A 12,504-nucleotide genomic window follows, 5' to 3' on the forward strand; every position below is an offset into this window, starting at 1 on the left:
TCATAAAGAAAGAATTAGAATTGAAACAATTCTTTCTAATTTGAAAAAAATATATATAAATGATAAAAATCATTCAAACAAACAATAGAAGATGGAAAAAGAACAAACTTTACCATAGGTGTATGTAGAAATCCTTATATTATGATATGATGATTATTCATTTTGGTCTTTTTAGCACAGTCTAGAAATACCTTTTTAATATAAGGATAATAATTATATGCATAAAAATAAACAATTTTGGCCCACATTCTCGAGCCCACAAATGATCCCATTGTATATCTATTTCCTATTTAAGTTTGTATAAGGTCAAAAAATAAAGTGGGTGGTGGAACATTTTCAAGAAAAGAAAAAAGCCTAAGATATTTTTGTACCTTTTCTAAGAGAACAAACTCCACCCAAACCCCTATTTTTTTCTGCTTACAACTAGCAAAAACCACCTCCCTCAAGCCCTTGAAACAACCAACAAAAAACAAAACGACCCATCTTCTCCATCGCCAAACAACCATCACTCAACCCACTGCTCAGCTAATCAACCACCCAAATAACCACAAACTTTCTTCCATTTTTATTCAACAAACATCCCCCCCCCCTCCTTCCATTGTTCTCTTTTTTTTCCCCATGAACAGTGAGCCTTTAACTCTGGCAAGCAGCGAGCTTTGAGTTTGCATAACGAAGACATTAATGGCGAACGGAAATCCGACTATTCGAGCATGCGCCAGATCCAAAAGAATAAATTCCCAAATTGACAAGTCTTTCACTTTCAGATCCGCGTGAAAAAGCAACACTTCGGTAATCCTTATAATTTTATATTTTTATATCTATTTGGGTTTATTTTTCATATTCTTTATTGTTTATTATTCTACCTAAATTTATTTTCAATTATTATAGTTGTGGGGTTTGCATTGATTTCATTGTACTAATTTGTCATTAGTTATGAAGTTATTGTTGCTGGTAATTTACTGCACACTAAATTAGTGTTATTTTTATTTTCTCTATTAATTAATGCTTTAGCAGCAAGTTTTTCAAGTTGCTTTGTTTACATTTTTTTAATAATTGGCTAATTACTTCTTTATTTCTTTGTTTAAATTTTTTTTATCATTGGTTGATTCATTTCATATTTGATTAACTTTAGTTTGATTTTTTTCAAACTCACAATATCATTGTTGATATGTTGTCACATTGCTGTTATTTTATATTATACTTAACATATAGATTATCATTTTGTCTTTTAGATATAGTTTCCATCATAAATTTTTCATATTTTAACATGTGTGCTTTTATATTTTTTCTTACATTACAAGTTAAAATTAGTCGATGAAAAAATTACTGTAAATTTTCAAGTCCTCCCATGTAAATAAGATTGATTTTATTTTAAAATTATTAATACTTTTATTTATTATCGCCTTCTCATTTTTGAAAAAAAAAGAATTTAGCTAAGACCCAGAGTTATGGATTTCGAAGGACGCCTATCACCTTCTCTTTTAATATACTTGAACAATTACCTAGACTATATTTGTTTTGTAGATATTTACTTTTGTAATTAATTAGTTGATTTCCTAGTTATGTACCAAAGTTCGAAGGCGACTCTTTTATTCTTAAAATTCTTTTTAAAATTTTTATCTTAATTGAATGAAATATATTATTTTTAGAGTTACCACGATGTTTCACCATGTATGAACAAAGCAAGGATGTATACAACTCCTACTTATCGGATTAAATATATATGAGAAAAATATCACTAAAACAAAAATTCAAATCAAATCTCTTTTACCCCTATTGGTTAAATTAAATTAAATAAATTCCGATTTTACTCTATTAGCTTAGCTAATAAATACATTAGAAAATATTGCAAGAACTAAAATTTGAAAATAATCCTTATGACACCTACTCATCAAATAGATTCAATTAAAGTTTAAATTTTATCCTTAGTACTCCAACTCATCAAATTAAACCAAATAGAATGTTTGAATAATTGAGAGACACTACTAATCGTCATGGGTCCTACTCATTAAGACATTGAGAGAAACTAGTAAAATCACTATCGTAGACAATGTTTCAATTATTTATGTTATGAAGAAGAAGATATTTCTTAATGATTTAAGGAGTTTGGATATCTCTCTCCTATTATGTAGTCTGATGTACAACATTTGTCCTCTAAAGAGAGGTTGCAGAACATAGTGCACGAAGTTGAGACTGAAAAATGAAGTATTTATATCCTTTCAGATGTAGGGCCTTCTGCTATAGTGTAGGTTTTTCATTAAAAGCTATGGCTGAGCAAAAAACATTTGAATATGCAAATCTATATTTTAGCGGTTTTGACAAGGAAAAGGATGTGTACTACTTTAAGGTAGGACAAGTATTTGTTGGCTATCAAACCCTAAATTCCTAGATTCTATGCAATAATCAGGCAGAGTTCATCTCCAACACTTAAATTGCACATAACATGGTTAGATCTAGAGCCGCTAAATGAAGATGAAACCAAATGACTACGTGAGGGCTTTCCAGCTTCTTGTGCTAGGTGTAGACTAGGGAACTCAGAAGACATTGAAGATCATCCTATGCTCTCACATTTTGTATGTGCAATGACTGCAAACAACTACAATGTAATAAAGATATTTCTATTGGAAGTAGAAACCAGGCCCACTTTAAAGATTCGGATACATATTGGTGTCCTAATCTACTGAGTGATAAAAAGTTCAACTATGAGTTTGTTGGGCACATTCAGACCATATTGATTTTTATTGCTAGTCATGTGGCATACTTGGATAAAGAAAAATGCTTTGCTTGTCTTTTCTATCGAGCAATATATCCATTTCTAGTTCCTGCAAAGGATATGCTTTGATGTTAAAATTCATTAATGAGAAAAAAGAAATGAGGCAAGGTCTTGTTTAAAGGATTCATCGGGAACATCATTCCTTTCTATCCCCACAATCTTCATAAAAGGAATTCTATGAAAAATTCTAAACATATCCTTCTCCATTATTAAAATTATTCTCTTAGTTGATGCAAAAGACAATTAAAGCCTTTTTCTCTATCCAAGTATGCAAAATGCACATCAATTGCAACAACATAGTTTTACAAGTTCTCAATGAACTCATGTTGAAATTTTCATCGCTCCAAAGATGTGGACAACAACAGTTCATATCCCAATATTAAAAGAGACCAAAGTCTCTCCTTCCATTAGAAATATCTTTATTTCATCATAGATGTTTCCATTTATCTCACATACCAAATGTTACAACATAGAATGATCTTCAATGTATTATGAGTTTCCTACTTTGAACCTAGCACAAGAAGCTAGAAAACCCTCACATAGCCATTTGGTCAATCTTCATTTTGTGGCTCTTGCTAAATCCATGTGATGAGCAATTTAAATGTAGGAGAAAAAATCTTCTTAATGACGGCATAGAATCTAGGCATGGCATCTAGGATATTATTGAAAACCCATACTTTCCTAAACTTAAAGTAGGACTCATCATTGTCTTGTAAAAATCTCTTAAACTATCGATCTGCATATTCAAATGTTTTTTACTCGACCATTGTTGTAATCCCGATATCTTAAGGAAGATCAACACTTCCTTTTGCATTCTCAACTTCATCATATGTGTTCTGCAGGCTGTCTTCAGGGGATAAATGTTGCACCTCAGACTCCATAATTAGATAGGGATATCAAACCCCCTTAAATAGCTTAGAAGCATCTTCTTCTTCATCACTTAGATAATTTACATGTTTTCAACACCACATATATCTTGGATTGTGTTTCTCATTGAAACACTAAAAAATCAACTTCGATAAGAACTTACTTCGAAATTTTCACTAGATTTTATTGATGTCATCATAACTGTCACAACCCGAGTGTGCACCCTGGACGTGGTTGGCACTCAAGAACCATTACTGGTCCCCAAGTGAACCTCATCATGGCAAACTACAAGAGAAAGGCTAACTTGAACATACATATGTAACAAAATGAAAGAAACGTTTCTAACATCTTACTAAATGTCAATACTTTTCTAAATATATCGAGTATCCCAAAACTGCCTCTCTATCAAGCCTATCCTATACAAAGATGAGTGTCGGGACAAGGCCCATGACTCCACAAAAAATTACTACTAACATCTCATAAAACTTGAGTACTCTGAAAGCAAGGAGGTCTAACTCAAAAAGTTGGCAGCAGACAAAGTGATCTCAACAAACTCTTGTTGAGGATCTAAGAACAAGTATCAACATCATTAAAATATGCAGGATGAATGACATCAATACAACGAATGTATGAGTATGTAATATGGATAAGTAATAAATAAATTAATGAAATGGATAGGATAGATAACAATGTACTCAAGCTGTAAAAAGGTTAAATATTTCAAAGCCTTACAGAATACTTTATCATCTATAAACTCTTCATAATATGTGATACATAAAAATACACTTTTAACTATATTAGGGGATATTCTTTATCCGAAAACTATCAATATGAGCTACATCATGGTACAACATCTAGCCCATCCTGCCAGAACTATCCTAAGCTCTGCCCGAAGGAACTTAGGATTCATCTAAAAGTATGATCATGTAGATATGTTGGCATAGATGATTTATGAGAAATGTGAGTTGTATGAACTCATCCCATATTGGTTCTCAATAATAACATAAATAATATTACCTCATGCTAATATGTTTAAAAGCATAACTCTTCCTCTAGATTGAGATAATTTCTCAAACTACCCTCTTAAAAGAGGTATCTACTCTTGGAATATATTTTTAACTCATAACTCATTTAGAAATAAATGTTTCTATTTTATCAATGTACATATTGATACCGTTGAGAATACCTAGTCCCCTTATATTCTAACCAATCTCATACTTGAAAACTCTTTCTCAAAAACATATCAAAGTCAAATTTTAATATGATCATTGATGACTCAAGAAGTCATAGTGCATAAATTTTGATGGTATATCTAGATACCATAGTGCTTAAATATTTATGGCTTACTCGATCGTCATACTAATCACATTTTAGAACTCTTTCTCAAACTCCTCTTTATTTTCTCAAAAACCCAATCTAAAATAAAAATATTTTATTTAAAAGATTCTCAAAATTTATAACTCAAAATAGGGTTCCTGCTGAAATATAGATACAAAAAGTATCAGGAACTCAAGAACTCAAAATCAACTAATTTTAAGAATACTCAATTATATGGATCAAATCATAGATTACTGTCGTATTGGTTTGAAAGTAGATGTATGGCATGAAAACTAACTAGTCCAAAACTATGATAGCCTTACATACCTGCAAGAACAAGGTTCTTGAATAATCTCAAAGAATATTGAAGAAGAACTTGATTAGAAGCCTTGAGACCCTAGCTTTAAGGAGAAAAATCAAGAAGACCTTTCTTCATATTTCTTGAATTAGTTTCTTGAAACACTATGGACAAGAATTATGATTTCATCAGCGATTCATAATTTTATGTAGGTACTTCAGTTGGAGAGAATTGAATTTAGGGGGAAAGACTTACCTTGAAGAAGAATCTTGAAAACGATTAAAAGAATCTTCAATGGAGTCTTCTACTTTTATTTTTCTTTAACATTTTTCCTTAGGGTTTGCGAGAGAAGCGATTGATGGATTAAGAGATGAAAATCTAATTGTTTTAGGTTTGTAATTAGCCAAAACATTTGTTTAGGGTTTTCTTAGCAATATAATGAAAAAGTAACCCCTTCATATGTTTTCTTATAGGCTAATTCATCACTACACTATGTCAAGTTACTAACATGGTTATAACGTTGTACTCACAACTTGAATTGTTTGGAAATTTGTAGCATTGGAAAGAAGATTCAATTATCCTTAATTTGATAGGTTATGGTTCACGTAACGCTTTATATTCTAAGAGATATAGTAGTTTGAAGTTGACAAAATTATAATCTTACATCAAAATTTAATAGGTAAGTACACTTTCAACTCAACTTTGTGCTAAGGCATTCTAGTGACCTTAATTAATATAAAAAATAATTTATACACTAAAGAATTTACCTTTACATATATGAGAAATTTAAGAATCACCTAGTACTGTCTTATTTACAAATGAGGAATGGTTCAAATCTTAATATAAAATTTTTGGGGTGTGACAATATCTTTCCCCTGGAATCAATCATCTTCGAATGGTGGTTAACCTGAAAATTCTGTTAAAGGAGTTACTTATACTATCTTTTTGACTTATGAACTTTTCTACTAACATAGGCGAAACATATTTAGTCGACGGGTTTTGAAATATCTATAACACATAAGTCATGACCAATATTTTTTTGAACATAGTTACACTCTATTTGATGTTATCTTACAAAAATCAAAGGGATCGGGGCATGAAGTCAAAATAATACTATTAAACCTTAAGAAATACAACTACTAGCTTTCATGCCTAGCAACACCTCTAAACCATGCCCTTCTTTATGGATATCACACCTCATTAGTTGCAACTCATAACTCCTAGAAGGATTTATGACTACTCTTAGCAAGGTCTATGTTTTAGTACCCTCTCATAGTATGCTCAAGCCTAATCTCTAAATAATAATATGTTAAACATGTGATGCTTATACTAATATTAACCATAAGATTCAGTGTTTTTGCCTCTAAAGGTAATCTCATCAATATTGCTCCTTAACACTACATTCAACAAAACTTCAAGTCTTAGTCAAGAACCAACTAAGGAATCATGCATTCATCCACATGCTACCAATAATAAATTAAAGCCTGATATTATAACCACCCTATGTACTCCTACAAATCAATCCTTATAACAATTGCTCATTCTCTAGTCCCTTTTAGTGACAAAACTTTCATGCATTATTTCCAGGAACTAGATTATTGCCAATCATAAAAACTTATCTCCTTTTTTACTCCACATTTATAACTTTAGATGGAATAAACACACCCTAATTATTACAATCAGAAATAGAAATCCTCTTCTCTATCAACACACAACTACTACGGACAACACCACTCTCAAAACTAGAAAGGATAATTGAAAGATCTTTAGGGAGAAAGATCATTAGCACAGTTCATCCGATAGTTTTGATATAAGAATAAGCATTACATAACATTATTTTTCTATCCATTTAGATCATATCATGAGTTAGTGAGACTGGCATACTATGAGACATGACACTACAACAAAAAGGGGATTTAGCTGCCATTAAAACTGTCTTTAGCGGCAATAACTATTGCTCTTATAGCTATTACCAGAGAATGCACATTGGCTGTTGTATTAGGGGTCGACAAAGGCTATTGCGGCCATTAGGAAAAGAACTTGTAAAGCAAAGATCTTTTGGCACTAAAATTTATATGATTTAGCCGCAATTGATTGCGGAAATTTAAAAGCTTGCCAAATCCAATCCAAAGAGGTTGGTTATGCTCTTGTAGTGTCCATTTTTATATCCAGTAAAACCAACTAAATTGCAATTAAACACGATTGTTCTAGTTGCTAGTGGTTGTGACAATTTAGATGGTTGGTAATGTTGGAATTAATGCATCAATGCTTAGTCTTCCAAAGTTGTCTCTTAGTTTATCAAGAAGTCTTTTTAGGATTTCATAGCACATGTATCTACAAAATTGTGATACATATTTGTGCAAGACTTTTTGTTTTCTATGTAGTTGATGATTGTAATCATCTCAAGTGGTTTTAAGTAGCCTATAATAAACTTGAGCATTCTATAAAGATATTATTTTCCTTCCATATTTCCTACAAATTGGTATTAAGAGCAGGTTTTCGTTCTTAATCTGGGGTTAGGTGAATAAAAAAATATGGCATCTAAAACAAATGAAGGAACTGACTCTTCAGTTATTCGTACTCCATTTTTTGATGGAACTGATTTTGAATACTGGAAGATAAGAATGAGAACACATTTGAAAGCTGAAGGTTTGTGGACTATTGTTGATAATGGCTTTGAAGAGCCAGAAAACGATGGTGATCTTACAGTAGCAGAGATGAAAAATCTTAAGGCTAGGTATTGTCAAGATGCAAAAGCTTAAGAAAAATCCAAATGGGAGTCTCAAGAGCATATTTTGCAAAAATTGCTACTTGTGAGACTGCAAAGAAAGCTTGGGATTTTCTGGAAACTGAGGTGTATGGTGACGAAAAGGAACGCACTATAAATCTTCAAACTCTTAGAAGAGAGTTCCAAAATTTAAAGATGATAGAATCTGAAAAAATTGATGAATATTGCACAAGAGTCATGAATATTGTTAATGAAATGAGAAATCATAGTGATAAAATTTCTGACCAACAAGTTAGGGAAAAGATTCTAATTAGTGTCACAGAAAAGTACGAGTACATCGTTGCTATCACTGAGGAGACGAAAGATCTTTCTAAGCTTTCCATCAAAGAGCTAGTTGGATCATTTCGTGCACACGAGAAGCGAAGATTTTTTCGTGAAGATCAACCCAAAGAGACGGCTTTCCAGTCTAAAATAAATGAGAATTCTCAAAATTTCTCAAAAATCATCACAAGAAAAATCAAAATCCAAAAAAGAAGCAGGATCATGATGGTTCTTCCAAGAAGGTTGAAGAAAAAGGTGAGAAAAACTCTAGTCTTTTTTGTAAAGTTTGCAAATAGACTAATCACAATGCTTGGCACAAAGGCAAGCCCCAATGTAACTTTTTTTAAAAAGTTTGGCCATGTTGAAAAGGATTTTTGGCACAAGAAACGGGAGCAAGCAAATTTTTTTGAAAAACATGAGGAAGAAAGGGAAGAAAATCTTTTCTTTGCTTCTAAATCTGATGCTTCAACTAAAAGCAATGACTGGTATGTTGATAGTGGTTGTAGTAATCACATGACTGGAGATGAAAAGGCTTTCCTCTCAATTAATAATAGCATCACTACTAAAGTGAAGATGGGGAATGGAGCCTTAGTTGATGCGAAAGGTAAAGGTACTATTTCGATCAACATGAAATGATGCGGTAAGCAAATTCATGATGTTCTTTATGTTTCTGACTTGGAAGAAAATTTGCTTAATGTTGGTCAACTCATGGAAAATGGTTATTCTCTTGTGTTTAGAGATAATTATTGCAAGATTTATGATAAAATTGAGCCAAATCAAGTCATTGTTGAAGTAAAGATGATAAAAAGAAACTTCCCTTTGCAATTTCATTATAATGCATTAAAAAAAGAAATTGTAGATGATTCATGGATTTGGCACAAAAGATTTTGCCACTTCAATTTTCATGGTTTACATACTGAGGTGGATACATGTGAAAGTTGTATAATGGGAAAGCAACACAGGAAGTCTTTTCCAAAAGGGGTGTCTTGGAGAGCAAGTGTATTTTTGAAACTAATTCATACCGACATTTGTGGACCAATGAAGACTCCATCTCTTGGAAGTCAAAGGTATTTTCTAAGATTTATTGATGATTTCTCACGAATGACTTGGGTTTATTTCTTGAAAGAAAAGTCAGAAGCATTTGCTACATTCAAGATATTTAAAGTACTTGTTGAGAAGCAAAGGTTGCAGCATCAAAACCATTCGCAATGATCGAGGAGTTGAGTACACTAGTAAAAAATTTGAAGAATATTGCAAAAATGAAGGCATTAAGAAGCAACTTACAGCAGGGTATACTCCTCAACAAAATGGTGTATCTGAAAGAAGAAATAGAACAATTGTTGAGTTGGCCAGAACTATGATGAATGAGAAAGGGCTGCCAAAATATTTTTTGGCAGAAGCAGTGCATACAGCAGTTCACATCCTTAACAGGTGTCCAACAAAGGCACTAAAGGACAAGACACCAGTTGAAGCTTCGAGTGGAATTAAACCCTCTGTAAGTCATTTTAAAATTTTTGGGTGTATTTTTATGCTCATGTACCTGCTGAGAAAAGAACAAAATTGGATGAAAAAAGTCATAAATGTGTCTTTCTTGGTTATAGTGATGTTACAAAAGGATATAGGTTTCTCGATGTCAAAACTAACAAACTTGTTGTTAGTAGAGATGTCATTTTTGATGAAAAAACAACATGGAACTGGGAGGATAAAAAGATAGAGAATAGTGCTATCATATCTTCAAATCAAGAAGATGATGATAAAGATGAAGATGTCTCTCAAGGGGGAGAAATCTCAGATTCAGATAATGAAGAACCGCCTCCAAGAGGAACAAAAATGTTGAGTGACATTTATAAAAGATGTAATTTTGCCGGTGTTGAGCCAAAAAATTATGAAGAAGCAATAAAACATGATGTTTGGAAGAAAGTCATGGAAGAAGAAATTCGAATGATCGAAAAAAATAATAATACTTGGGAGCTTGTGGCTATTCATAGAGAAAGAGAAGTTGTATGTCTAAAATGGATTTACAAAATCAAACTCAATCAGGAAGGAGATATTCAAAATCAAGAAAGGTTGGTTGCTAGAGGCTTCACGCAAAAACCAGGTTATTGATTTTTATGAAACTTTCTCTCCAGTTGCTCGTCTTGAGACAATTAGAACTGTAATTGTTGTTGTTGCACAAAAGAAATGGAAGATATTTCAACCTGATGTTAAATCAACATTTCAGAATGGAAAACTTGATGAAGAGATTTATGTTGAGCAACCTCACGGATTTTTTGTTCAAGGGGGAGAAGAAAAGGTGTATAGACTTAAAAAAGCTCTTCACGGGCTGAAGCAAGCTCCAAGAGCCTGGTACAATGAAATTGATACATACTTTCTAAAAAATAATTTTCAAAGAAGTAACAGTGAAGCCACTTTGTATGTGAAGAAAGAACATGACAGCATTATCATTGTTTTTCTCTATGTAGATGATTTGCTCTTTACAGGAAATGATGTAAAGATGATGCAAAATTTCAAACAAGATATGATGCAAGCTTATGAAATGAGTGATCTTAGATTGCTAAATTATTTCTTGGGCATCGAAGTTTCTCAAGTTAAAGAAGGAATTTTCATTTCTCAAAAGAAGTATACTAAAAATATTCTTCAAAAATTCAAAATGGTGGATTGCAGGTCTGTGCCCATACCATTAGCAGCAAATGAGAAGTTTAGAACAAATGATGGAGAAAAGAAAGTTAATAGCTCACTTTTTCGGAGTTTGATTGGAAGTTTGCTATATCTTATTTCAACAAGGCTAGATATTATGTTTGCTGCTAGTTTATTATCTAGATTCATGCAAGAACCAAGCCAAGTGCATTTTGGAGATGCAAATCGTGTTCTACGCTACTTGCAAGGAACAATGGATTATGGGATAATGTAAAATTTTGGTGGAAATTTGAACTTGATTGGTTATTCTGATAGTGATTGGGCTAGAAGTATAGATGACATGAAGAGTACTTCTGGTTATGCTTTCTTATTTGCATCAAGCATTTGTTCTTGGTTATCAAAAAAGCAAAGTGTTGTTGCTCAATCCACTGCCGAAGCAGATTATGTTTCAACATCCAAGGCTACTTCTCAAGCTATTTGGCTTAGGAGAATATTTGCAGACATTTGTGAAAAACAAAAAAAAGGGACTGTTCTGTATTGTGATAACAAATCAGCAATTGCAATTGTCAAGAATCCATTCAGCAATGAAAGATCAAAGCATATTTCCATCAAGTATCATTTTATCCGAGAAGCACAAGAGAAAGGCGAAATTCAGTTACATTATTGTCAGACAGGAGAACAACTTGCTGGCATCTTCACCAAAGCACTTCGTAGAGAAAAATTTTGCTATCTTCGAGAACGCATTGGAGTTATCAAGCAAATGCATTAAGGGGGACTGTTGGAATTAATGCATCAATGCTTAGTCTTCCAAAGTTGTCTCTTAGTTTTTCAAGAAGTCTTTTTAGGATTTCGTAGTACATGTATCTAGTAAATTGTGATACATGTATTTAATTATTTGTGCAAGACTTTTTGTTTTCTATTTTGAGTAGTATAAATAGTGATGTAGTTGATGATTGTAATAATCTCAAGTGGCCTCAAGTAGCCTATAATAAACTTGAGCTTTCTATAAAGATACTATTTTCCTTCCATATTTCCTACAGGTAAATCCTATCCCAATAGTTAATTATGCTTGTGTACTGTCCGTTTTTATAGACAATATATCCAACCAAATTGCTACTAAAATTCATAAGTTTTAGAGGCAATTGAAATAGTTGTTAAATCAAATTTGAAATGATTAATCATGCTCATGTAGTGTCTATTTTTATAACTGGTAAATTCAATAATATTGCCGCTAAAAGTTCATATCTTTAACAACAAAAGTTTGATGACAATTATATAGGCTATAATATAGTTTTGAAAACATCTTAATTTCCCCCAGGTCATACAATATCCTTTTGTAAGCCACCATTAATAATGACTACATCCTACATTAAAATTATCAAATTCGCAATTTGACTTTGAAGTTTATAACTAGTAAATTCAATACTATTGTAAACAAAAGAGAGACTATTAGAGCCAACAATGTATGCTAAATACATAAAAGTATATTTATAATTCATAAAAAAATATATGTCATCAAATCTGAACAAAAGAAATATTAATCAAAACTATAGTAGCAAAACT

General features: G+C 32.1%; 1 long non-coding RNA gene across 1 annotated transcript; it reads left to right on the forward strand.

Annotated features, from left to right (window-relative positions):
• The first annotated feature begins 333 nt into the window (after window positions 1-333).
• LOC138338185 (uncharacterized) lies at window positions 334-12,009 on the forward strand. The gene is made up of 2 exons (XR_011211603.1): window positions 334-789; window positions 10,969-12,009. It is a non-coding gene; the product is annotated as an uncharacterized lncRNA (long non-coding RNA).
• Window positions 12,010-12,504: the final 495 nt, after the last annotated feature.

Source organism: Solanum lycopersicum, chromosome 9, assembly GCF_036512215.1.
Source record: "Solanum lycopersicum chromosome 9, SLM_r2.1".
Lineage (NCBI taxonomy): Eukaryota > Viridiplantae > Streptophyta > Magnoliopsida > Solanales > Solanaceae > Solanum > Solanum lycopersicum.